The sequence below is a fragment of the Drosophila willistoni genome (assembly GCF_018902025.1).
Source record: "Drosophila willistoni isolate 14030-0811.24 chromosome 2L unlocalized genomic scaffold, UCI_dwil_1.1 Seg168, whole genome shotgun sequence".
Lineage (NCBI taxonomy): Eukaryota > Metazoa > Arthropoda > Insecta > Diptera > Drosophilidae > Drosophila > Drosophila willistoni.
The window spans coordinates 5,078,371-5,103,038 of NW_025814047.1; the positions used below are offsets into that span (position 1 = coordinate 5,078,371).

The 24,668-nt window shown below is 35.7% G+C and overlaps 1 long non-coding RNA gene across 1 annotated transcript; it reads right to left on the reverse strand.

Annotated features, from left to right (window-relative positions):
- Positions 1–426: 426 nt before the first annotated feature.
- On the reverse strand, positions 427–1,062 carry LOC111518428. The gene is made up of 2 exons (XR_006953839.1): positions 798–1,062; positions 427–741 (listed from the first exon to the last, which is right to left on the reverse strand). It is a non-coding gene; the product is annotated as an uncharacterized LOC111518428 (long non-coding RNA).
- Between the last annotated feature and the right edge of the window lie 23,606 nt (positions 1,063–24,668).

A 24,668-nucleotide genomic window follows, 5' to 3' on the forward strand; every position in this document is an offset into this window, starting at 1 on the left:
GAAGTTATTCAGTTGTCTAAGGACAATTTTAATCACCATAAAAATCGAAATGCTCGAAAAGATAATGGCAACCTGAAAAGTTTACCTCGACCTCGAAAAAGCAGAGATTGTATTGTATTGTATTGTATTGTATTAAAGTATAGGATATAGTTGTAAACTATCAACCTAACTATATTTTACAAGCACTGGCTACTAAGGCCTTCGGCTTAGACGAAAACAGAGATACTTGACGAATATGCGAGCAAAACTAATCTAAATAAATGATTCATTTAACTGCAATTATAGACGTGTATTAGGTATTACATAAACAACCAAGTTGTGGCAAGGACTTCGTCACGACGAATTAACTTAAAACTTTATCAAATTGTGTACAAAATCGATTCAAATTAATTCGAATTTAAAATAATATATTCGTAACAAGTAAAATTAGAATTACACAACTAAGAGAATTCCTTTATTTTCTTTAACTTAATTGATTATAGCTGATGCTTCCTATTCATATATCTACGTAATAGGGATGCATGCAAATGAAGCCAGGAGAGCTATAGTAATTCCAACCATACCAATTACCATCAAGTGAATGAAAGGTGATGCATTGATCATTCCCCGCTGCAGGATGGTTAGGTGCCCAATTCGTATAGTTAATTTTTTCGCTATTGTGAACCCAGTAAAAGAAGAAGGGGGAATGTGTCTTCATGGCCATACATGAACCACCTATCCAAAATGAAATCCAAAATGGATCTGGAACACCAACATACTTTTCATTACATGCAACAAGGATAATTATTCATACGTACATTTGCCCTTTACAAACTTCGCTAGATGCGCTTGATGCTCTTGATCTGGAATGGCGGCTAGTAATAAGCCGTGCCTTTTACACTCCCTATCGGCAGAAAAGAAGTTCATTTTCTTTGCGGAAATCAAATACATTTTGCTGTAATGGTTGAAAATTCTAGGTTCTGCACCGAAAGTGTCGTCCTTGGATTGAGACACAATAAATGTTGAAAACGAAAAAAATAATATACTTGGGAATTTCATTGTTAGTATCAACTTCTGATTTATACTGACTACTTAAAGCTGATCTGTTCATTTTATATAAATTTCTCTAGATAGGTGCTTAAGGAACGAATTGTATGACTAATCCGATTTTATGGTACACGTATTTGAATATTTTGTCTGTAAATAATTCATTATTCAACCGTTGATAATTCTTTTAGCCTTGGAAACTTTTGGCTTTTATGTAAAGGCCTAACTTGTACTCAACTTTGTAAATTAGAGTAATAGATTCCTTTTTATTCCATAAAGAGTTAATTTCAATTTTGACCATGCCCCCTTACGCCCCCAGAATTTACATAAAACCGATTTTCTTAAAAACTTTAACAGCTAGAGACATCAAATTTGGTATGTATACTGGCTTAGTTGCGCGCAGATTTGGTTTGCTTAGCCACGCCCAATTCCGCCCCCTAAAAATAAATAAAACTGATTTTCGCGAAAACTAACTAAGCTAAAAACACCAAATTATAATTACTTAAATATTTTGCCACACCAGCTTCCGCCTTTATAATTTAGAAAAAATCGATTTCCAGCTGCAATTTTTTCAAGTATCGTAATTCGGCAGACTAATAAATCTTATCCATTTCTACCAAACTACCAAATTTCATAGAAATCGGACTAGAAACATGTAAAATATATGTATGAACGTATTTTACTACGCGATCCATAAGGGCAAAATTGGCCGTTGGCTAGTGGTGGCGCTAGAGTGCTTGCGTGTTTGTAGAGTGAGTATGATAGCATATGCTATGAGACATGTAAAAAGAATTTAAATTTCAAATACTTGTTGAACTGGTGCATGGTATACCGAAGTCGGTCTTACTTACTTCATTTTATACAAATTGTGATATGGGTTGAATATTTTAGTATTTTCGGGCTTAGTCTTTAGTTTTCTTAGTTCATTTCTTTGCCTTTCTAATTTCGTCTCTTTACTTTTCTTACTCTGTCGGGCTTTCCTGATCGTCTTACTATGAGTTCGCTGACTCAGCTAGTACTAGCTGAAGGATTACCCTTTATTTTTATCTTTATCTTTATTTGGAAAAGTTGCTCTAAGTAAGTAAAAATAATGCCAAATAATAATTGCGTAATGTCACCCACTTGATCTGCCATTGAGACCAGAGTACGACTGATTGGTGATTTCATCTCCATGTCACTTTTACTTTTGATGATATATGTTTATTGTCTATTTAGAAAATTAAAATAATTGTGTAAAATTGCGATTTAAGGTATTCTATAAGTAAAGGACTTAGAATATTCAAAGTGCTTCAAGATGCACTCAAACCGGTTATCAAATTTTCAATATATTATACCCTTGTCCATTCAAATTAAGCCTACTAAGCTTTAAATTCACATTTTCAATCCTCTTTTAAGAAATGAATTTCATACGAAGTTACTGCTGCAGTTCAAGACAAGATTGCCCTAGCCTCATATATGCGAGGGACCTAAGAGAGCACGTTATTTCCCAAGGGTATGAGGCGGGGGGCAATTTGTTGTAGTCTACGTCATTTTGCTGGAGGCCATTTTTTTGGCTGTCGAAATTGGGCGCCATCTGAATAATTGATATGGTCTACGATGGGTTAAGGTTAAAAGAGTAGGCATCGGCGACGACATTGGCATCGGTTCTCGTCGTCAGGGCCACAAAATTATATGTTTTCTTCTACAATTTAATGAGTTTCTGTTGCCTAAATAAATACATATATAATGTAAGTACACACACACACACACACACACACACACACACGCATCCATATACAAGTATAGAGTAAGCCCAGCCATATTGTAGTTGACAAATAAGCGCTTAAGTGATTTGCCACCGTTGCCAGCTACGAAGGTTTTACAAGTGAATATTAAATAAATTTTCCAGTTATTGCCTGTGCGTCCCTGTGTGAAGAAAGCCACTAAAGCAAAGTGCCCGAAGTGGAGTATATATGTGGAATGAGGCCTCAACGGGTTAACCATCAGACGACGACGACGACGTCGACGACGTCGACGATGAGAACGATGTAGATGATGCAGACGAGGCTGAAGAGATGTGATGGGGAAGGGCTGCAGCATTCAACTTGTAATTAATGTCAAATATTTACACATTTGCCGGAGATCAAAGGTTTGCCAGAAAGTCTCACAGAAGCGGTGCTAATTAAATGAGTATTTATATTTAAATTACGCAAAACTACTTAAAGTCCATGGACTCGGTGGCAAATGAAAGGGGTTGAACCTGGGACAGCAGCTGGCGGCAATGAACAAGAAACAACCCTACGAGATGAAATAGATATCAACATGAACTTATGGTGAGAAGAGATGACATTAACTGGAGGATTTCTCTTGCCTTCTTTCTCTCTCTCTCTCTCTCTCTCTCACTTCCTACTACCAATTGCCGCTGAATGAGTGTGAATAAAACCATTCGATCCTTTAGATCATTAGTAAAGAAGTCTGCTCTTTAAGTACAAGCCACTTTATGCTAATTTTGCTTAAGTTATACGCAACTCAAGTCAAAGCTAACAAGAAGTTTAACTTTTGCTTCCGGAGTGCACAAAAATATGCGTAGAAAAGTTTTACCTGTCAGCAAAAAAAAATCCTTCCCACTTTCGCCTCCACTTTATCATCTTTTCCACTTGTCTTTCGATTGCGCTCTAGTACATTGCTTTGTCTTCTTTTTCAATTTGTCACGCAATTTAGTTGCCTTTCAATTTGCTTTGAGTTGCTTTTCGTTTCATTACTTTTCCTAGAATCCTTTCCCTTCTCAATAAAGTCCTTCAAAGGCTCTCAAATATTTTGCTCGGTGAATTTAAGTTTATCTTTTCAGCATATTTCGTCAGCGCAAACACTATTTGAAAATGCATTCGCCATGTGATGCATTGCGCGCCTTAGCCTAGACAAGAACCCTAAAAGAAAACCAACAGGACGAAGAGAACTACTGCGTCAAGCTCTTACACACATGTGTTTTTTTCCCGGCATGCGGGTTACGGACGTACTCTGCCGACGTTTTTGTCCCTCAACTTGGCCAGCTCCGGCACTGGAGCTCGGGTACCGTTTCTGTTGTGGCTCTGTTAGCAGTGTCCGTAACGGAAATGTCGGCGCACACGAAATGCATTTTGTAACCCAATTTCCTACTTCCGGTATCTTTATGATAGCCTCGGTCCTACGTGTGTTTTTCTTTTTCGGGTCTCGACAGCTGAGAGTCGTCAGCGCGTGGGAGAGTAAACGGAAATGAGCTTATGCGAATGCGGCCGGCAATTAACTCACACTCTCTCTACCTCTCTCTCCACATGAGAGCTTTTTTTCTCCACATATGCCACCTATGTGCATGCTCGACCATTGGACGAACCGAGCACAGTTCGTCACACACACAAACGCGTCCAAACATCGACGGAAGCTCGAAACGCTTTCAAGTTTTCAAAGAGGGCTTTCGTGTAGACCCTATTGCAGTTGGCCAAGTGCATTTTGCATGTGCATTGTTAGCTTTTTTCTTGGCCATGCGTTTCTTGTTTGTTTGTTTTTTTTTTTTTTTTTTTGTGATGCCTGCCAGCTGATTCGTTTTGACGACTTATGTATTATAACTAACGTTCGAGAGTTGGGTTGTCGAGTTGATTGATTGGGTAATGAAGCTATTAGTTAGGTGTGATTGTCAGTCGCTGGGGTGTGCCCCAGCCCAGCCACAACTTACACAACTTGATTGTGGAGGCAGTTGGCTGGCAAATTAAGTGGCTCATTAGATTGTTATGATAGCTGTGATGGCGCAATATGTTTCAAGTGCGACAAGGAGCAAGCATCGCAATGATTGAATGGCAACAGACAGAACTTTAAAGTGGTTTGATTATCACTTTAATCACAATTAGAGGATTTCTAGTAGTTCACAGCTCAAAAATAACTACTTCATTAGATAAGTGATCGTGGGAATGGAGTGTTTATTTCTTTCCGTTATTCTAAGGTGCGATAGATGTGACATAAATATTTCTACGAATCTGGTACGAAATCGACTACTTAGTTGAGCAGTTGACACAATTGATTTAAATCAATGCATAGTTTACTTTAAATATCATTGGCAGAGAAAACCCTCGGCTAATTAGAGAACTTCAGAAGTTAATGCCATTAATGACATTAATTTTTTTTTATCATATTCTGGATTGATTATAGGATCAGTTCTTATTACAATATATTCGCGAGATTTATGTTAAGCACGGTGATAAGTTTGTTTTATCACTACGGATACAATAATTTATTCACTTCTGTAATCCTAACAACCGACTGCGTCAATTACAATTCGTACTACTTTTACCATGAAAGCGTAATTTGTTTTAGCCGAATATTCTTGAGAAACTCAAGTACAAAAATTAATCCAGAATCTTTTATTATATACAACTTTCAAGAGCTTTATCTTATTATTTTATCATTAAATCTAAAAACCCATGCAGAATCAGAAAAGAAAAGATAGAAAATTTAAAAAAAAGTCTATAAAATGAATATGAATATAATGAAGGTCATTAATAAATACATATTAAGAAATTTGAACGTTGTTTGTAAATACACTTGCCATTTCATTTATTAAATTTACTTTTATTTATTGTCCAACTTATTTTCTTTAAATTTTCAACTAGCCCTGGCAGATAGAGCTCTATTGTATAGTAGTTTGAATATTCTTAACGATAATATTTATATGCCTGATAAAAATACCACATTTATTTAATTTCAACTAATGGAAATTAATTTTTAAAAATTAACTTTTTTTTCAAAAGGGAAAAGTAACCTTTATTAACGTCTATTTCTCCAGTGTCAAGTTAATTCAAACTCATTTAACCCAATGGATTAATCCGATTTGCGGATGATATTGATGATATTGAGCACTTGGCCGCTTGTCACTTAAACTGACAAGGTCACATTGTCAATGTCAAAGCGCGTGCGTAAACCAATAAAATTTGTCTAGCCTAAGTTAACGCTGTCGACTGTCGGCCGGCTTAAAACAATAGCCAAATAAACAAAAGACTAAACGAGCCAGAGCTAAACTGGCTTTAATGATTCAATCCCAAATATGGGTGTCAATAAGTTAACAGACAGACAATGTTGCACTTGCCGTAACCAAGAACGCATTGAAGAGGAGGACCTGCATCTGGCATTGACTTTGGATTTGGCTTTGCCATTGTCGTTTGACTCTGCCACTGGTAATGGCAATGGCAATGGCAATGTAAGTGAGACTGGGGGACTCTGACTCTGCGGAGTTGGAATTGGAATAGGAGTTGGAGCGTTTTGTGTCTGCTGCAAAAATTATGAAATGCATTTAATTTTGTTGCACACTTTTTGTGCGGGCTTTGAGAGGCCTTTGGAAAAATCTATAAAAATTCCATTGGCCATAATTTAAGTCATTGGCAATGTACTTGGTCTTGGTCTTCGGATGAGGCAACTGAGGCTGAGACTGGGTCTCAAAGTGCTTACTGTGTGCCTGTTAGTGTGTGTGTGTGTGTGTGTTGACTGTTTAAGGAAGCAAATGTTTCCGTGCAGCTGCCAACTGGTTGACAACTTGTATGGACCTGTGTTTTATGTGCCAGTTGCTGCAGTTAGAGAGATGCAGTTGGTATTGCTACATACATACATACATGCATACCAACCTACCTACCGACTTGACTATATATCGCAATCTGTCTGCAATCATGTCACATCATTGGCCAAAACTGGTTCTCGTTCTGGCCTGGGTCACTGGCATTCAATGCGTCTATTGCCTGCTGTTGAGCTAATGAGACGAAAATGACGAAGACTACGAAGACGGCGGGCGAGTGCGAGGGCGTTGCATCGCTAAGGACTTTCGCTCATATAAAATGTTTATAGACCATCGTATAAATCTCAAGTGAATGCCTGCCAGTAGCCAGAGTGTAGCCAAAGATGCATAAAACTTGTGACATTAAGAGCCAAACAGACAACCGACTTCTGGTCTTAAGTAAGACTAAGAATAAGACCAACCCCTCCTTCCCATAGGAGGGTGGCGATGCTGGGGCACATCAAAAGTTCCTCCTGGCCTGGCCGTAAACAAATAAACAACAAGCTGGCAAAACAACTGGCTAAGAATTCGCTGCCAAACAAAGAAACGAACGCCAAACACACAAAAAAAAAAAAAAAACAGAAACGAATCGTAACGCAGTCAACAAGGACACTGTCATAACTTTTTTAATGTCCAGCATACTGGAGGGAATTGGTAAGGGATCGTTGGTGGGTGGCCAGGACTAAAGCCAGACAGCTGACAGAAGATAAATTCTAAGCAAGCAACTTTTGTTTGCTCTCTTTTGGATAGCTGCAAACCGACCAACTTGCACTGACAGTTGGCCACGTTGTGTGTCCTTTGACAAATCGCAAAGTGCATCCAAGCCAACTCAGAGAATGAAGAAAACAAAAAAAGAAACTTGGCCCGAAAAGCTAAAATAAAAAAACGTCAAACTGCTTACTTGTTTTAAGATGTCTTCTTATGCCAATGTTCACTGCCCTGGCACTTGCATAAATCTCAGGAGATACTTAATTTTCCAACCGTTGCATATCGTTAAATTAAATTTAATATTTAAAGAACATTTTGAAGTAAATAATTGTATTATTATTGTGTCGATTTTAAATTGGATTTTGCATAAAATCGAAGAGCATACCAGTTGCGTAATCAGAATGTTAATTCTTCAATTTAAAAACACTTTAAACTCCATTTACCAAAACACTTTAAAGGGTATCCAAAAACGATACGGTTGGCAGAGAGTGTGAATGAAAGAAAGAGACACGAGTATGATAGACAAACTAATTAAAAATATATAAACTGCTGGTTAGTTAATTAACAGTTTGATTGATTGGTTAAATTGTATTATTGAAATAAATAAATGTAAATTTACCATTTATGCGAGGGATGCTACAAATAGTTGTTGGATAAAATTTTTAATTAAATACTTTTAGAATAATTTACTGAGAACACAGGTCCGCATTTGCCTTTTTATTGTAATTTGAGGACGCTGATTCCGAATATGTTTTTCGGTTTGACGCTCGATTTCTGGAATGACTCCAGTCTCTGAGATATTCATGAAACCCAAACTCATTGGCCTGTGTAATTCTATTATGAATTTTAAATCCATCAAAATAATTTACAAACGATAACCCATTTCATGATCGATATGTGAAAATCGATGAAGAATAAATAGGTTTTAAGCTGCAATTGCCAATTTCCCTAATCAAACTCATTGATGGAAAAAGAATATATGTATATTTTGTATACTTTTAATATTTCACAAATGAACAAGAAGTTCTCTAAGCTAAATATGATGAAGATTTGGCTGATCTCAATCTTAATTAGGACAATAGCACAATAATATGCCACACATTAATCGACGATAACATGCAAAGAAACTTTTCTAAAGCCATTAGATATATACATAAAGAGACATCTTTATTATATTAGAGATGAATAAGAATAAAATGAAGATCAATGTTGCCCAGAAATCAGCTTAAATGGATAATAGCAACAAAGGTTATCATAACATCAGTTGGATGGTGTAAATTGGCCCATCACTGGCAAACACTGGAATCCAAAGTAAGTTACCTATTGAAAAGAAGTCGCACTGTCTTTGATTCAAAGGATTTGGATGCTGATAGTTTTCGAAAACTGATGGCGAACTAGGCCAAAGCTGACTGATTGGCAACTCGACTTAACTTTTTCTAAACTTTTTCCTTCATTATAAACAAAGAAAGGTTTTAGGAAAAAATGGCAAACTGTTGATAGCCAAGAAAACACCGGAAACCGCACTTAAAGGCGGGTTTATATACGTTACTCCAAAATTATGCAAATGTTACTTCGTCCAGCCACTCGGCGACTCACAGTACTCATCACTTTCCAGCTCTTGGTCTTGGCCTTGGAAGATCTTCCTGCTTTATGTATACATATACATATGACTAAATTTACCGATAACTTACCCCCGAACTGAAATTATATATCCTGTTTTTGAAATTGAATTTTGTACGAAATACTTTTAGCAAACTTACATTTAAGTTCGGTTGCATCACTCAATGTCTGAGAGTTCTAAAGGCCTTTAAAACTAATTAAACTACTGTGAATTGCGTTTAAATAAATCGTTTCTATGCTTCCAATTAAATAACCCTCGCATATGCCTTTATGCGTGACCCACGACCAATCAATCCCTTCCCTATGTCATATGGAGCGAATGCATTTATTTTCAACCAAAAATCACGCTCTCAATAATTACAATATGCAAATACATGCACACATATGTATGTAAAGAAATATATGTACATACATATTTACCAATTCATAATTCACACATACGAATACATATATAAGTATTAATTACTGAAACAAATACTACTGCATTTGCCATTATTTGGCATTTTGTCATTCTAGTGAACTTCTTCGATGTGTCGACGAGGTCGTGTGATAGGATGCATATTCCATTGCATTATAATGGACTTTACATGCAAATGTTTAGATTTGTATGTATATATAAATATTGGAAAATTTGCTGGCATTTTCAATTCAATTATAATTTTATTTGATGATGATTAAAATGCCAAAAGCAGCGCCAACAAAATTGCACACAACAGAATGGAATTAAAGTTAAACGTTCGGCCATTTAATGTTCTATCAAAAAGAGTAAATGGTTTAAATAAATAAAACTCCCATAGTCAAAACTTTTTATTGAAAACCTTTATCAGCTTTAATATGACATCAATTGAACTCATTATTCGTACCAAATGGAACTCCATTAGGATGCTAGATTTTGGAATGAAATTCAAAATTGTTTTTATGCAGTTCAATAAAAACTTATTTAAGATTTAAGGTGAAGTGTTTAGCTTGGACATCTTGAAGATTTTGAAAGCACAACAAAAATGTTTACAATTCACTATATATATATATTCCTTATATATGTACATACATATAAATGATAAGAAACAAGTGTCTTTATAATTATGTACGAAATCTTTTGTGAACTTATTTTTGTCATTGGCAAAAAATGCAAAAATGAAATTTTATTCATACAAATTCCACACTAAATACAGATAACAAATAATTCTTATGGCACAAGCCAATGCAGACTTCAATAATAATATATAGGTAATACAATGAATATTTTACAATCTAAATTATTGTTCTCTGTGGCATAATCCCAGAAGAAACTTTTTAACTGAATTCAACCAACAAATAATTCATAAATATTAATTTTTTCAAAAAAAATCTTCAAAGCTTTCTCCCACTTTGTATCCTTTTCCTTCTTTTTGAATTCCAGCTAGAGTTAGTGAAAAAGTGAACAGTCCATTTGTATAGGATTGCAGCATTGCACTAGCAGATATTCTCGAATTAAAGGAACAAACCATAACCATCAAAAGAAGTAAATTCCTCTCGTTTGTGACCAATGTCTTTTAAAATATATAAATATATACATTTTGAATCGATCAATTGTGTTTTCGATATTATTTTCTTACCAAAATAATATTGAATGCATTTTATTAAATATAAACAAATGTGAAAACGTTTCCTTCTATACATTACATATAAAATGAAACAAAATGGCGGCACCATGCATCCTGTGACAAGGCATTCCGGTCCAAGCCCTTTATGGTTGTTTTCATTATCAGAATCATCGGGCATTAGCATTTAAAAGAAATAAAACATAATTTATTATCATCTGGTTGTCATTTAGGGACGAGTTAGCTTGGTCAATTGGGTGTTGATGCGAAATTATTAATTTTTCCGCATTGGCCTTTTCTTTCTTTTTCTGAATTTTTCTTGGCCATGGATGGCCATCGATGGCCTTTTGCCCGGAATGGCGTGTGAAGTGAATGCGAGTTCGGAATGCGTTTGCCATTGGTTTGGACCTGGAATTGATGCTGAAGCTGGACCTGGACCTGGATCACGCATCATCATTACGATAACAATCGCAGCTAAATGGCGATGGCAGGCAGCCAAGAGTTCCGTGGACGTTCCGTCGCGGTCTTCATTTAAAATTCTCGGCGTTGCTTAATAATGCAAGATTCATGTCGATATGTCAATGCGTTTGCGCGCAATCGATCATTTTGGGGTGGAGGGATAGGCGATAAGAGACTGTTGTAGATGATGATGATGACGATGATGGGCTGCAACAGTGCATCATTCGTACATATCACACTCGCCATGGCCTGTCCTTGTTTGACATAATGTCGCCAGATTAACACAAGCGATAAACCGAGAGAGACGACGTGCAACCAGCAGGCCAACAAACAACTTCCTGATCGAGTGTAAGGAGAAAAAGGCATAGGGCATAAAGGCATTATCTTGAAAGTAGTTTGCAATTTTATGGCCCCCCATACCTATTACACGATATAGTCACGGCTTGAATCTGATGTGGCCTCGTCTTCATCCCACCAGTGGACAAAAACTTATCAATTAAGCAGCAGTTGTTCATCTATCTCACTCTCTCATTACATGAACGTTACTGTCAAATATCAAATAATTTATTGTTCGATCGTTCCAGCATCATCGATCCATCCATCCATCCATCGAGACCAAGAGAGTACGTCAACTGGACGCCAAGAAACATTGATTTATGTTCGCCTGTCTCCGCCACTTTTTGCGACAATCCGACAGAGTTGTCATAAGGACAACAACTTCTGTCGCTGACTCGCAATCTGGCAATATCGACAAGCCATCCATCGTTTGAGCCAACCCTTTTGCAGCATTTTATAGTTATTTAATGTTAATTTACCCCTCCCCCACCATCCACAGCACTGTAACTCTTTGTACAAAGAATATTTCACAATGAGACTCAACAAATATTGTTTCTCAGGCACAATTCAATCGAATCATAAATTCAATATATTTATATAAAATACTTAATAAACAACATGACTCTAATAGGTTTCTCCTGCCAAGTGTAGTACTTAGTTGCTATTGTTTATGAAATATAAAATACATTATTATGCAAGCTGTGTTCTTACCCTCGTGAAACGAGGTGTCAAATATTCATATAAATTGGTTTTTGGGAACTATATGTATTGTTTCGTTTTGCATTTTATAAACACCACATTTTGATATTGTATGTGAGATGTTTATTAAAGGTTTTAGATAATATTGCATCTATTCAAAAGAGAACATCAAGAATGACAGAATATTTTGAGGCAACGAATTATAAATTATTTTTCAATTATGTTGATAAACGTCCATGAGTTAATTAGAAATTCTCTTTTAGTGTGTTCATCTCTCCAAAACAAAAGATAGATAATTAATGTAAGATCTTTTGATGACAACATTCCATTTTCAACGTGTAAGCAGAGGTCCTTGTTTGTATTAGATACTTTTTTATCTTTAAAGAACGTTCAGACAATATGATCACTTAAACCATTTTGTTAAGTCTTTTCCTATACAAAATCCAGTAAGTAAAGTCTATTAAATTAATTGAAACATTTTTTAAGTAGATCTGATACTACTAAATGGACTCTTCATAATATTTGATGACCAATGATAGACTTCAAGATAATTGAGTTATTTCAAAATTAAATACATATGTCGATGTAAGATGTATGATATACTAAAAGTCTACATTAACATATTTAAAAAATAATTCTAAACTTTTCTTTTCAAATCAATTTCTATCTTGATTAAGACCTCAGTAAAGTCGTCTAAAACATATCCTCATCCTCCACAGTTAGATAAGCCTCTTAAAAGACATGTGAAGCTGATTTTCTCTCCAACTTGTATACCATCCAATACCTTGTAAGCAATTACCAAACTGTTATTGATCATCAAACCTTACTCAATGAATCGCAATTACTGCATGTAGACTTCTCAAACTGTTTAATGAACTTTATCTAATGTAAGTGAAGTGTTCATTAAATGTCATTTGCAAGCTGTACCAATGTCTGTTGCCCCTTTTTGTTAATCAGACAATGTTTCGCCTATAAATTTGCACATGAAAAAGGTCGGGTTTTTTTTATTATTTTATTATATGCTTTTTTTCTGTCCGCTTAGCCGCTGACAGGGCAAAATTCATATAAACTCTCATATGTGGCATAAATTTCGCAGTTTCTGGGCGGAGCACGGTTTGAAAGCGTTTTGCCAGACATTTATTATGTTTCAAACAAAGGCGCAAAAAAACGAGGGAAAGAGAAAAAATATCAAAAAGTGAACGAACATTTGCAATATATAAAGTCGGTCCACAGACCTCGATCCGCCAACTGTCAACGACAATTGCATATGAAATATAATTTTAATATTTTATAGACACACTTACACACACACACAATCGCACACACAAGTTGGTCTTAGAATGTTTTGGGGGCACTGAGTTTTTCAAATGAAAGCCGGCGTTACATTTAGTGCTGATACCCTAAGCTTTAACATAAAAATAGGGTATATATTGGTCTAGCTGAAATAAACCAAATACCGGCAAAGTTAGATTAGAAATTAGCCATTTTATTTAACATTTATGTGACTAACCAGCTGTAGTACTTAATTGAAACTTTGAGTACTAGTAGTTTGTAAAAAATACTGTACGAAACTTTGAAAAACAATTAGAATTTAAAACATTTTTCAAACCAAACCAGACGAGCTCACGCATCAACTATTTGAATCATTCGACAGAGGTGTAAAGTCCCTATCCAAAATAAACTAAAATTTATATTTCATCTATGTCAAAATATATCTTTACTATTCAGTGAAAAAAATAATAAAAAAAAAAATTAATGGTGAGTAAATCAAATCAAAACCCAGCACAGCATATAGAGATAGTAAGACAATTATAAATTGTAAAAAAAAATAAGTTCTTCATAAAATATAATTTTGAGAGGCAAAACCCTTGTTATGGAAATACTGAGATATGAGTGGAAAACCATTCATCTGTTTTTTATTATCTCTTTTAAAATTGTTTGTGGTACATATATATTCAATTTTGAGATCATGATAAAAACTAGAATAAATAATATAAATTTATCAAAGGGTAACCCAAAAGTCGATGCTTTCTGTTGCACATATAATATATATATTTTTCATAAATATATGTTCTTTTTGATAAGTAACTCTTTATAAATTTTTTGGGCCATTTATGATGGAAATTAATATGCACCGTGTGACGCTTGGGCAAGGCAGGCAGGCACAGGCATGTTGACAGAAATGATTAGTGAATTTATGTGAATATTATGCAAACGGCTTCAATTAATGCGGCAATGATATGCCTCGAAAATTTGTCAACACTTTGGCTCTTGACACTTGGCCAGGTGAGAGAAGTAAACTCACGTCTTGCAATCCCTCGATTGGGGTTAGGTCACCGTGGAATATTAGAAATGGTCAAAACTAAAATATTATTCAATGAAAACGTGCAATGACCAAAACGAACCATAGAAAATGAGGCTCCAAAAATGGAATGGAAATGCATATTTATTGAAAATCAATGCTAAATGGGTTAACAAAGAATAAAAACTATATTTGATCAAATAAAATTACCAATCTTATCATGCAAAGCATAATTTGAATATTAATTCAATAAAATTTTAAATATTTTTCGTATGTATTCATGGTTCAACAATTTATTGTATTTATTTCGACTGAAGTTATGATTCACTTGCTACTTTTCTTTTCATTGATCTATTGATAAAACCGACTATCAAATCTGAATCTGAAAACACTTTTAGTATTTGAACATTTTGTTTACAGAAATATGTTTCTTAGATTTGACATTTTTCATATGAATTTTTTTTTTTTTTAAATTTTGAAAATTCAAATTTAAGTAAAATTAAATGTAATGCTATCAAGATATACCAATTGAAATCATAGTCTAAAAATTTAAGTAAATTAGTAGATGTATCTTTCAGGTTTCATTGAAAATTTGTTGAACAAATTAAAGCTTTATTAGAATCGTTTTATTGAGTAGAGAATTGTTTCGAAATTGATTGCAAAACAATCATTGTGAAAATAATCAAGTGTAAAAACTGAGGAAAATAATGTGTAATGCTAAGATAAGGATTCATTATTTCGTATTTAGATTTTGACAGATTCTCTAATTGTTGTATACTTACAATGATTTCATTTCTATCAATAAATCGGTAATCAATTTAAGGTTCATCCAGATTTCATAGCTAAAATTGCGTTAAACCTCCAGTTATTTCGCCACCTAGAATGCCTTCAATGGAACTAAAATCATTTTAGATGCATGTTTTACAACCAACTTATGTACATCTTAACCAATTCAAACTTTATTTAGTTTAGTCAGTGAAAAAACTTCCAGATTTGAGTTGATTTCACTTGTGGTGGTTAGCTAAGCAAGCAATTATCTTGGAGTTAAGTTTACTGTTGGCCAGTGTAATTGATTGCCTTTAAACATTTGATTGCCATATGTTATTGCCGAATAATTTGCTGGCTTTTTCTTACCTGCTGCAGTATTTCGATTCACTTTCACTTTGCGGTTGCAGCAGACGACTTTTCATTCCCAATCAGTGCCAAACATCGGGTACACAGTGAAGAGGAAGTACCCAAGAGTTTTGCCAGTCGACACCTGCCATGATTTCCAAATGTCACAATTGTCTGGGCGATCAATTAAATTGACATGAAACCAAAACCGAAACTAGACTCAATCAACGCCAAAGGGCAATGAAAGCGAATTGGCTAGAGATTCAAAATAGGTGTCGAGACGCGCGTCTAAATCGTTGTCTAAATCCTTTCACTTTTAAGCTGACTTTTATGTACTATATTCGATGATTGAATCGATTTTGACAGAGTGATGGCAGCCTGATGGGGTAAACCACAAAGGCCCCCAGCCTGTGATTAAGCTTTCCGATTATTTCAATTCGATGATGATTATAGTTGGGCGCACGACTCTCATGATCAGCAATATATGTATAGTGTATGTAGTTGTATGTGTGGCTGTGGCAGTTTGATAATCGTCGTTAGCCAAAGATCAATTAAATGCCAATCAATGCATATATTTAAATGAGGGGGAAAATCCAATGCAAAGTACACACAAGTTGCCCAAATCAATGCAGCAAAAGCAGCTAATAAATCGCTGAAAATTCAATTAAATTGGTCGCAACCAATACTAGTTGATAATTATATTGAGCAATTTGTGTGTTGTTTGGTTTTTGAGTTGCATTTCCATTGCGGCAGCATATTTGTGCGTTACTCCAATGTGGGTCAAATGCAGCAAAATGCGCAATTTTCCCTGGCCAATCACTGCAACATGCAACATGGCCTGGCCAGCATGTGTGCTCGAATGTGGCAGGCATTTTTATGTTATTGCCCTACCCCCGGCCCTCCGCCATCTCTTGATCGACATGCCGCCGCGGACAGAAAACATTTGTAATACATTTTTAAATGATTGCGATTATGAGAGAGCCGCTTAAATTGTTTGCAGCTGGCAGCGAATTGTATATTTCAATCTTTTTGACTTTGCAGACAACAGACAACTATTTCATTTTGCTAATCACATTAAATGGGATTTGATTTGGTTGTTGAAGAGTTGCCGGAAGTTTTAACAGGGCACATTAATGCCTACATGCATCTCTTGGGCCAATTAGAGTTTATGCAAACTGTATAAAGAGATTTAGTTGCTTTAAGTGATCATTTTTGTTTCTTGTGTTTTTTTGCAGCTAAAGAAGGAAAGCTTTAAAGAAATACTGTAAAATAAATATCTTGGGATTGAAAAAAGAGAAAATTGTGTGTTACATTACATTATAATTTTATCCTACTATGTCAAAACCTCTGAATATTATATTTAATCAAGATAAAGAAGAAAGTTGAATGTCATCGGTATGCAATGACTGACCTTGGCCTTCTCCAAAATGAGTAGATATCGATCTCTCCTTTCAATCATAATTCAAAGTTTGAGATGAATAGCAAATACCAAAAAAATAGTGAATATTTCCATGATAAACCTAATAAGGAACTTCTCTTCCAAAAAAAAAAATGTTTACTTTAAGTGAATACTTGACATTTAAATAGTCTTTCCGTTTTAATGAAAAATAGAATGCTTTGTATCCTTTTGGCTAAGCCCAACTCCTTTTGAAACCCAACTCCGTGGCCTTTTGGGAACAACGTTGCTTGCGGAACTTGTGGCATTTGATAATGTTGCAAAATGTTTTATTACTTCCACCTATGCCAACAATTAACATAAGAATTTCGACTTCCCCCACCGACTCTTTCTGCCTGTAACTGTGGAGTAAACTTTGGCCAGACAAACGAAAACTTTTCCTCACATGGCAACCCAGACCGAGCTTAGGGTATCATTTACATATGCACTCCACACACCGCACACCCCCTTGAGCTGATGTCTGGAGTTGAAGTCGAAGAATCTCTAGTCCTCTTGTGACTTCCGCCGGCACGCAGAGAACTTTTCACAAATTTGTCATGACACACAATACGAGGCGAGGACTTTTGCCAAAGAGTTTTAAATTACATCATTTTGTGGCTTTCCTCCTTTGCTCTCAAGTGCCAAGGTACCGTGCCTCATTAACTTGGCCTTGCAGCTGAGAGTGTATACCTCTGTACATACATATATACATATATATTGACTTGGAAGCTACAACAAGCAGGTGCAATCAGAATGGACCCTACAGCAATGGCAACAGCATTGCCAATTGCCAATTGCAATCGTAACGGCAAAAGAAACTAAGCAATTGCCAATCAATTTGCATCCAATCAATAATTGCAACTTCAATTAGGCAAAACAAAAACTGTGATTTTCCCTGTGTGTTATGTGTATGTGTGTGTGTGCAATGCCAAACAATTGCCAATTACAATCCCAAAACGAATGACAAAGAGTGAGTGCTATGGTAGAAGAAGGCGGACGGGGTGCATAACTACTATTAATGGAAAAATAGCAATTCAAAATTGGCAAATATTTTACGAGTTCACCGCTTCGTTATATTGTTTGAAAAATCTTAACTCAGCTCAGTTGTTTGTCGTTTTCGAGTTAAGCCTTAAGTGACATAATGCTTAGGGCAATTATGTCTGAAAATTCTTCAAATTAAATCAAGATTTAAACTCCTTATTCTTAAGGTATTAACATCCATTCCATTATACTTACTAAGGATGTCTATATTGAAAAACAAATTAAAGATGTTCATTTGAATATGTTGCCCATATCAATTACATACGTATACGTAATGTTTGAAAAAATAACAATGTTTGACATGTAAAATTTAATCCACTGAAAATCCTTATAAAATGCCCATTCCCCCGTTATGCGTCTTTTCAACCTACTACACTAAAAGTGCACTTGAGCGGCTTTCGAGTAAAAAAGAAAACTTAATTTTGCAAAAAGAAAATGCTTCCGGCCTAATAAAGTATATATATACACATATTCCTGTTCAATATTAACAGCCAAGTCAATTAAGCCATGTCATTCCGTCCGGCCACTGATCCGTATGAACCGATGTTCGTATTCGATAATACCGAGATCTCAGAGACTATAAGTCACTAAATTTGTTAGTATGTTATTGAAAATTTTAATTCCGCCCTCTTTCACTCCAGTTATTTACAAAAGAAACCAATTTTATCCGTTAATATTTACTTGAAGTTTCAAAATTATTTTTCTTCAATTTTCACAATAATTTTAGAAAAATGCTTAATGAGTTTGCTATCCAAAACTTGTTATATTGACTTGATTTGGAACGGCAACAACGAAATATTCACAGCGAAAACAGAACTGAATCTAATATTATATTATATTATATATATATTGGTGATATTATATTCCAACTTTAAACATAAGTAAATAAAAATATGTATTGAATTTTAAGATTGCTTGGATATAAATCATGGTCTGCCCCAATTGTTTTTGCGCTATAGTCAACTGAGAACTGTAAAAACATAAATTTTAGAATTATTCAATTTACTAAATATATAACTCTTCTTTAAGAGTACAACTATCTGTTTCCCTACTATATCTTTATGTAGCCACTTTTGTATTTAAAAATCCATTTTTGGTCTTTTCTAATCTTACATACATATGACAAGCCCAAAGAAAGGGTGGATCGAATGGACTAATTGCTTTGACAAACTAACTCAATAAACCGTCATACCTTGCTGTCGATTCGGCATCAACTATTTTGCCATAACCTCCAGTCAAATGTGAAAAACTCTTGATGGAAAAGAAAAACAGCAACAACAACACAAATAGAAAAAAGCTGAGCTGACTTTTATTTGTTTTTTGTGTTTTTTTATTTGTTCTCTGTACTGCAATGGCAGCGGCTCTCCAAAGTGAACTTTTGTTGGTCTCTCGTATTTGCGCCAGTTATAATTGGCATTTTAGAACGTCAAGGTTTTGGTTCAGGTAGATAGATATACATATATATATACTGATACACAGTGTTTTGTTTGCCACAAATGTATCTACAATGTTTTCAGCTTTTTTTCTCCCAATTTTAGTTTTTGCAATTTTGTCTTTTGCCAATGTTTGAGTGGATATATATTTGGTTGGGTGGTCCTAAGGTTATGCTGGGGTTAAATTGTCAATTGTTGGGTGCATAAACTTATAATTTTTTTTTGCGAGTCTTAGTGGAAATGAAAACTGGGGCGTGGTTAAAGCAATTTGCATTGCATTATGTAATTAAGCAAAGTCCATGGCATGCCAACGAGTTAAAGCTTGCCTTTGGGGGCCTAGTAATGGGGCTTCCATTATGTCCGCACCAGCCGAAAAGAGAGAGAGTCCAAGAGTTCCACAAAGTACGAGGTTCATCAAAGCGTCGGCATCTCTTTCACTTGTCGCCGTTGCACCACATGTGCTCCTTCAGTCCAGTCTCCAGTTCCCCCTTGCCCACCCACCCAAGTTCAACGGGGAAAGGGGTAAAGGGGGTGGTGTGTTACTATGGTCATGCATCATAATCAGTTGCCCTGATGGCCGTTACACTGCGCGAAATGGCCGCTCAGTTAACACCTTTCAGCATTTAGCAGCCTGAAATAGTTGTGCACACTATGATTTCTTACTTGGTCCCCGTCAAGCCAATGCAATGGCCTGCCTGGCCGACTTCAAGCTGTGTCGGAATTGGATGCCGCATAGGAGACATCGTTTGGAGTGGCTGGAACCGTGTTGCCTGCCTGCAGGCAGAAGCGTTGGAAGCCGCCGCCGCCGTCGCATAGCTCATGCGCACGCTGAGATCTCGATTGTCGGACCAGAAAAAAAAAAACATAAAGAGCGCTAGATCTACGCGGAATTCGTACTCAAAAACGAATATAGAATACTCTTCAATTATTTTCTTCTCAATTAAAATATTTAGACGAGAAATACAAGACTGAATACTGAAAAAGAGTTTACTAATTTTTGGTATGAATTATATTTATAAGATTTATAGGAAATACTATTTAAGGATTTAATTTGAAACTCCATACATGAGACCCAAAGTAATTTACCGAATTACGTTCATCATTTATCTCAATTTCTATAGATTTTTAGGAAAACAATTGATTGTATTTTCATTAAGCTTAATAGAAATTAAACTTAGCATTATTTATTATATTAGAGAGTTTTATTTAAAATTTATTTGTAGTTTCTGATTGAATCCGAGAGGTTTAAAGTAACTAAAAACCTGATACGAAAAAACCCAAATTCTGATTTCTGAATAGAGGAGAGAGAAAAAAAGAGAGAGTTAAAAGAGTTAACCAACCTAAGACCCCTAATGTAAGTTACCCGATAACAAAACTCCCAGAGTGGCTAACAAGTCTATAACTCTAGTTCAATCAAAGAGTATATATGCATAGACCACTAACATGCACACACACACACACACAAACACACACCGAAAAAAAACAGAAACCTTAGTGCAGTTATGGACTTCTCTTTTAGCATTTTAGGCCTTCACATTCAAGCAATCCACATTCATGGCTCACGTTCGCATCTTGGCCACGTTTTGCTTCAAGTTCAAGGCGTTTGAACTCTTGACATTTGGCAGGCAGCTAACTCTTCGACGTGGTCGTTGTTGTTGTTGCTGGTAGGGCCTCGTAAATGTAACAACTCGATTAGCGCGAAATATTCAGCCGCCGGCTCAATGCAAACTGGAGCGTTAGAGTGTCGAGATGATGGTATGTGGTAGATGGAAGGGAAAACACAAGGAGGCTTAATATTAACGTGCCTGCCATTCACGTCGAGTTGGCACTTTTCTCCCGCTCTAATTGGCCAAACGCGAACGATTCTTTTCGGGTTTTTACTGCATATTGGACAAGGGCTTAACTTCATCTCCATGCAGCATTTACCGTTCTGATGCGCTTATGACGATGACGATGATGATGGCGATGATGATGATGACGACAACAACTGGGTACTCGAATGGCTCTTCCATTCTCTCGAGTGGCACAACCACAATCCAAATACCCATCGCTGCTGTTTTGAGTCGGTTGTTCACGTGGCTGATTGCAGCAGCATTCGCCCCAATAACAGGATTACATTCGATCCAGTCCACAGCTTGCAGTTTCCAATGTGCAAACAAAACCCGAAAAACGCAAACAAATATGGCAAAAACCTGGCACAAAATGGAATAAATGGAAGGATTTTGTGTGGTACTCAGGTGTAGGCTGAAGAGAAGAGACTTGGCCTAATGTTCATAAAGTTCAATTCACGTGTCCCATTGATCTTTATTTTAGTTAACCACTTTGCTTAAGAGAACGACAAAATGTGTAGTATCTTTCTCTCGAGGTAAGCCCAACGTTAATTGACTTGGCTCGAAGCTCTTTCTCTCTCTAGGCTTCTTCATCATCAAGTGAATCTATGTGTTGGCTAGCTGGCTGACTGGTTGAATGGGGTGGATAGAGAGTAAGTTATGACAACCGACGTCCTCGGCCTGGACTAATTTCGTAGACGTGGCCAATCAACAGCAGCAACGACGAGGGGAATGCAGGGAGGCGCAGTACCTGAGCCAGTAGCATAAAAGCCATTTGCAAATTAACTTGGGGCTAAACTAAGCAGAAACTAAATTGTATTTAAAGTCACTCTGCCTCTGTCTCGAGCCGTGGTTCATTTCAGTTTGGTAAGCGAATTAAATCACGTACTAGATTAAAAATTGCCCATGAAATTATTAATTTTTCATCTGCTCCCCTGCTGCTGCTGCTGCTCCTCCTCCTCCTCCTCCTCCTCCTGGCCCAACAAACCGGTTAACAATAACATCGAATGGAGTTCCAGAATCAAAAGAGAACCAAAAGTCTGGGCTAAGCCTTTGTCACTTCATAAATTTTTTAGCTGGATCTGGTGTGTAAATCGAAACCAGCAATGAGGGAAATATTTATGGAATTGTCAGCAGGTTTCCAACTGTGCAGCATTTCAATAAAAATCAATCAATGAAATTTATAGAACACCATTCAGCCAGAGGGACAGCTGTTTAACACCCTCAGTGTATCCCGATCTCCGACAGACCAGGCCAGACCAGAGTCAATTCTCCTGTCAATGTGTAGGTGTTATGTAATGCATTCAAAGAAACAAAGTCAGGAACTCCCTCTCACTTACTCACTCAGTCACTGGATCTATCTATTTGCTCAGCAGGCGGTAACCGGGCTGGGTTGAGTCATTCCGCCGCCCCGTTCCGCCCCTTTTAATACAATCGTTTCTAACTCAATGACTCGGTCCATGGTCTGGACAATCTCCCAATGCAATATCTTGCATATGCATATTAGGAGATTGATATAAACTCGCCATATTGATTTATCATTTATGCATTTTGTGACCGCTGCAACCCGCTGACAGGCCGCCAACTCGGAACGTTGTAAGATAAAAGTGAATTCATTTATTTATTGTAAACATTATTTTTTCTCTTTTTTCAACAAATACACTTAAAATATTTATAGCATGTGAAACCTATGTTAGACAGTGGGTTTAGTTAGTCATTAGATCAAAGGTTATGACTTCAAATGAACAAGCGCTACCAAATTGTTAGTTACTCCTATATAACTCCTCCTTAATTTTTGGAAAGTTACCATTAATCAAAAAGAACTCATTTCTTAAAACTAAACTCTTTTTTATTTAAGTTATTTACTTTTATTGAGTGATGCACTCGATGTATTTTATCTAACATTTGTCCTTGTCTGACTTTAAGAATTTGAGCCATCAAATTGTCATGGCTCTGAATTTTTCAAACGCGTTTTTTTGCGATTTTAAAATAATCTTATCAAATAGTTTTAATTTATAGTTTATAGCTAAAAGCCATGGTATTGAGCTACTGTGACTTATAAGCTTTTCTAACCTAGTTTTAGCTGTTTTTCTAGGGAGATTTTTTACAGCATTTCAATTTGGAATTGTCATCATATTAAAAGCTACGAATGCCAATGTCTCTCTCCACGGGAAAAATCTGATTATCATTTGTAATAAGAAAGCTATCACAGTTGAATCTAATTTATAATATTCGTTAGTTGTGTTTGATTTGAATTTTAATGTTTGTTTGTATTATTATTGTAACAAAGAGAAAAACTATTATGTTTGTTGGTTCCCCCCTGCTTTAGGAGGCTCAAAAAATCGATTTTGTTATTATTGCTTAAATCTGTTCCTAATATATCTAAGAATATGTCTGTCAATTTTGCAAAGACAATTCGAATTATTTTCGAAGATACAGCACTAAAAGCAGTCGGGCGCCGAGCAGGTATACGAGTAAACCGTAAACGTTAAAGCTCGTTCTCTCGAGTTTTCATTTTTGGGATTTTCCAAAATTGGCGGGCAAAATTACAAAAAAAGTATTCAACCAATCGTAAAAAACCAAAGCTTATTAGATTCAGTATCTTATTACCTCCTCTGTGAACCTAAAAAGTTCTTGAAAAAAAAATTCTAAACTATTTTTTCAGTAAATTGAAGTTAGGTTTTTTGGTGAAAAAATTCAACTTTTTTTTTCAAATCTAAAAAAAACTTTGATTTTCGCGTTTTTTCGGCGTTTCACTGGTTCACATAGAAGAAGGACTAATGAAAATTAATTATCCATTCGATTTATTTGTTTTCGACAAAAATTGCGACCTACATTTTGCCCGCCAATTGGACACTTCAATTGCGCGGTGGTGCACAAAAGTAGATATTATGATGATCAGATAAGGCAAACAGGAAACACTACCAGAATTCCAGGAATGCATTGCTTTAGCTTACCGATAATCAAACTGGAATTTTTGCATTCGGTTTCGTGTATATTCGGAATGTTGCACATAAGTATCTTGATCAATTTCAGTGCAGTCGCAATTCTATTAATTTTCCGATATAAAGTGCCTTAGGATGAATAACTCTGATTCTGATCTACTAAGCATAGATTTTCTTGCATTTTTACGCTGATTAGTCACACTATTGTAATAAAGATTGGATGAATTTAAGTCTTGAAGTTTCATCAGCTGATTAGAAACGTATATCAAATGAACACAAACCTCAAACATGAAATCCGAATAAGCACATTTGAAACCCCATATTAGGTGTGTATTTTGCTTATATTTTTATACTGAATCAAAGTAAGTACATAGGGACTCATAATTACTTTATATGACCAATTTATGTCATCCTCTTTGAGTCTCTTAGGCAATAAATATTTATCGCTTAACAAATTCATAGAACAGATCTAAACGGATTTGGCTGATTGCCTTGACTGATGGATAACAACATTGACTTTTTGTTCACAACTTTTTTATTATATGAAAATTTATGTTATTTGTTTACTTTACATTGCTACCCTTCGCAATT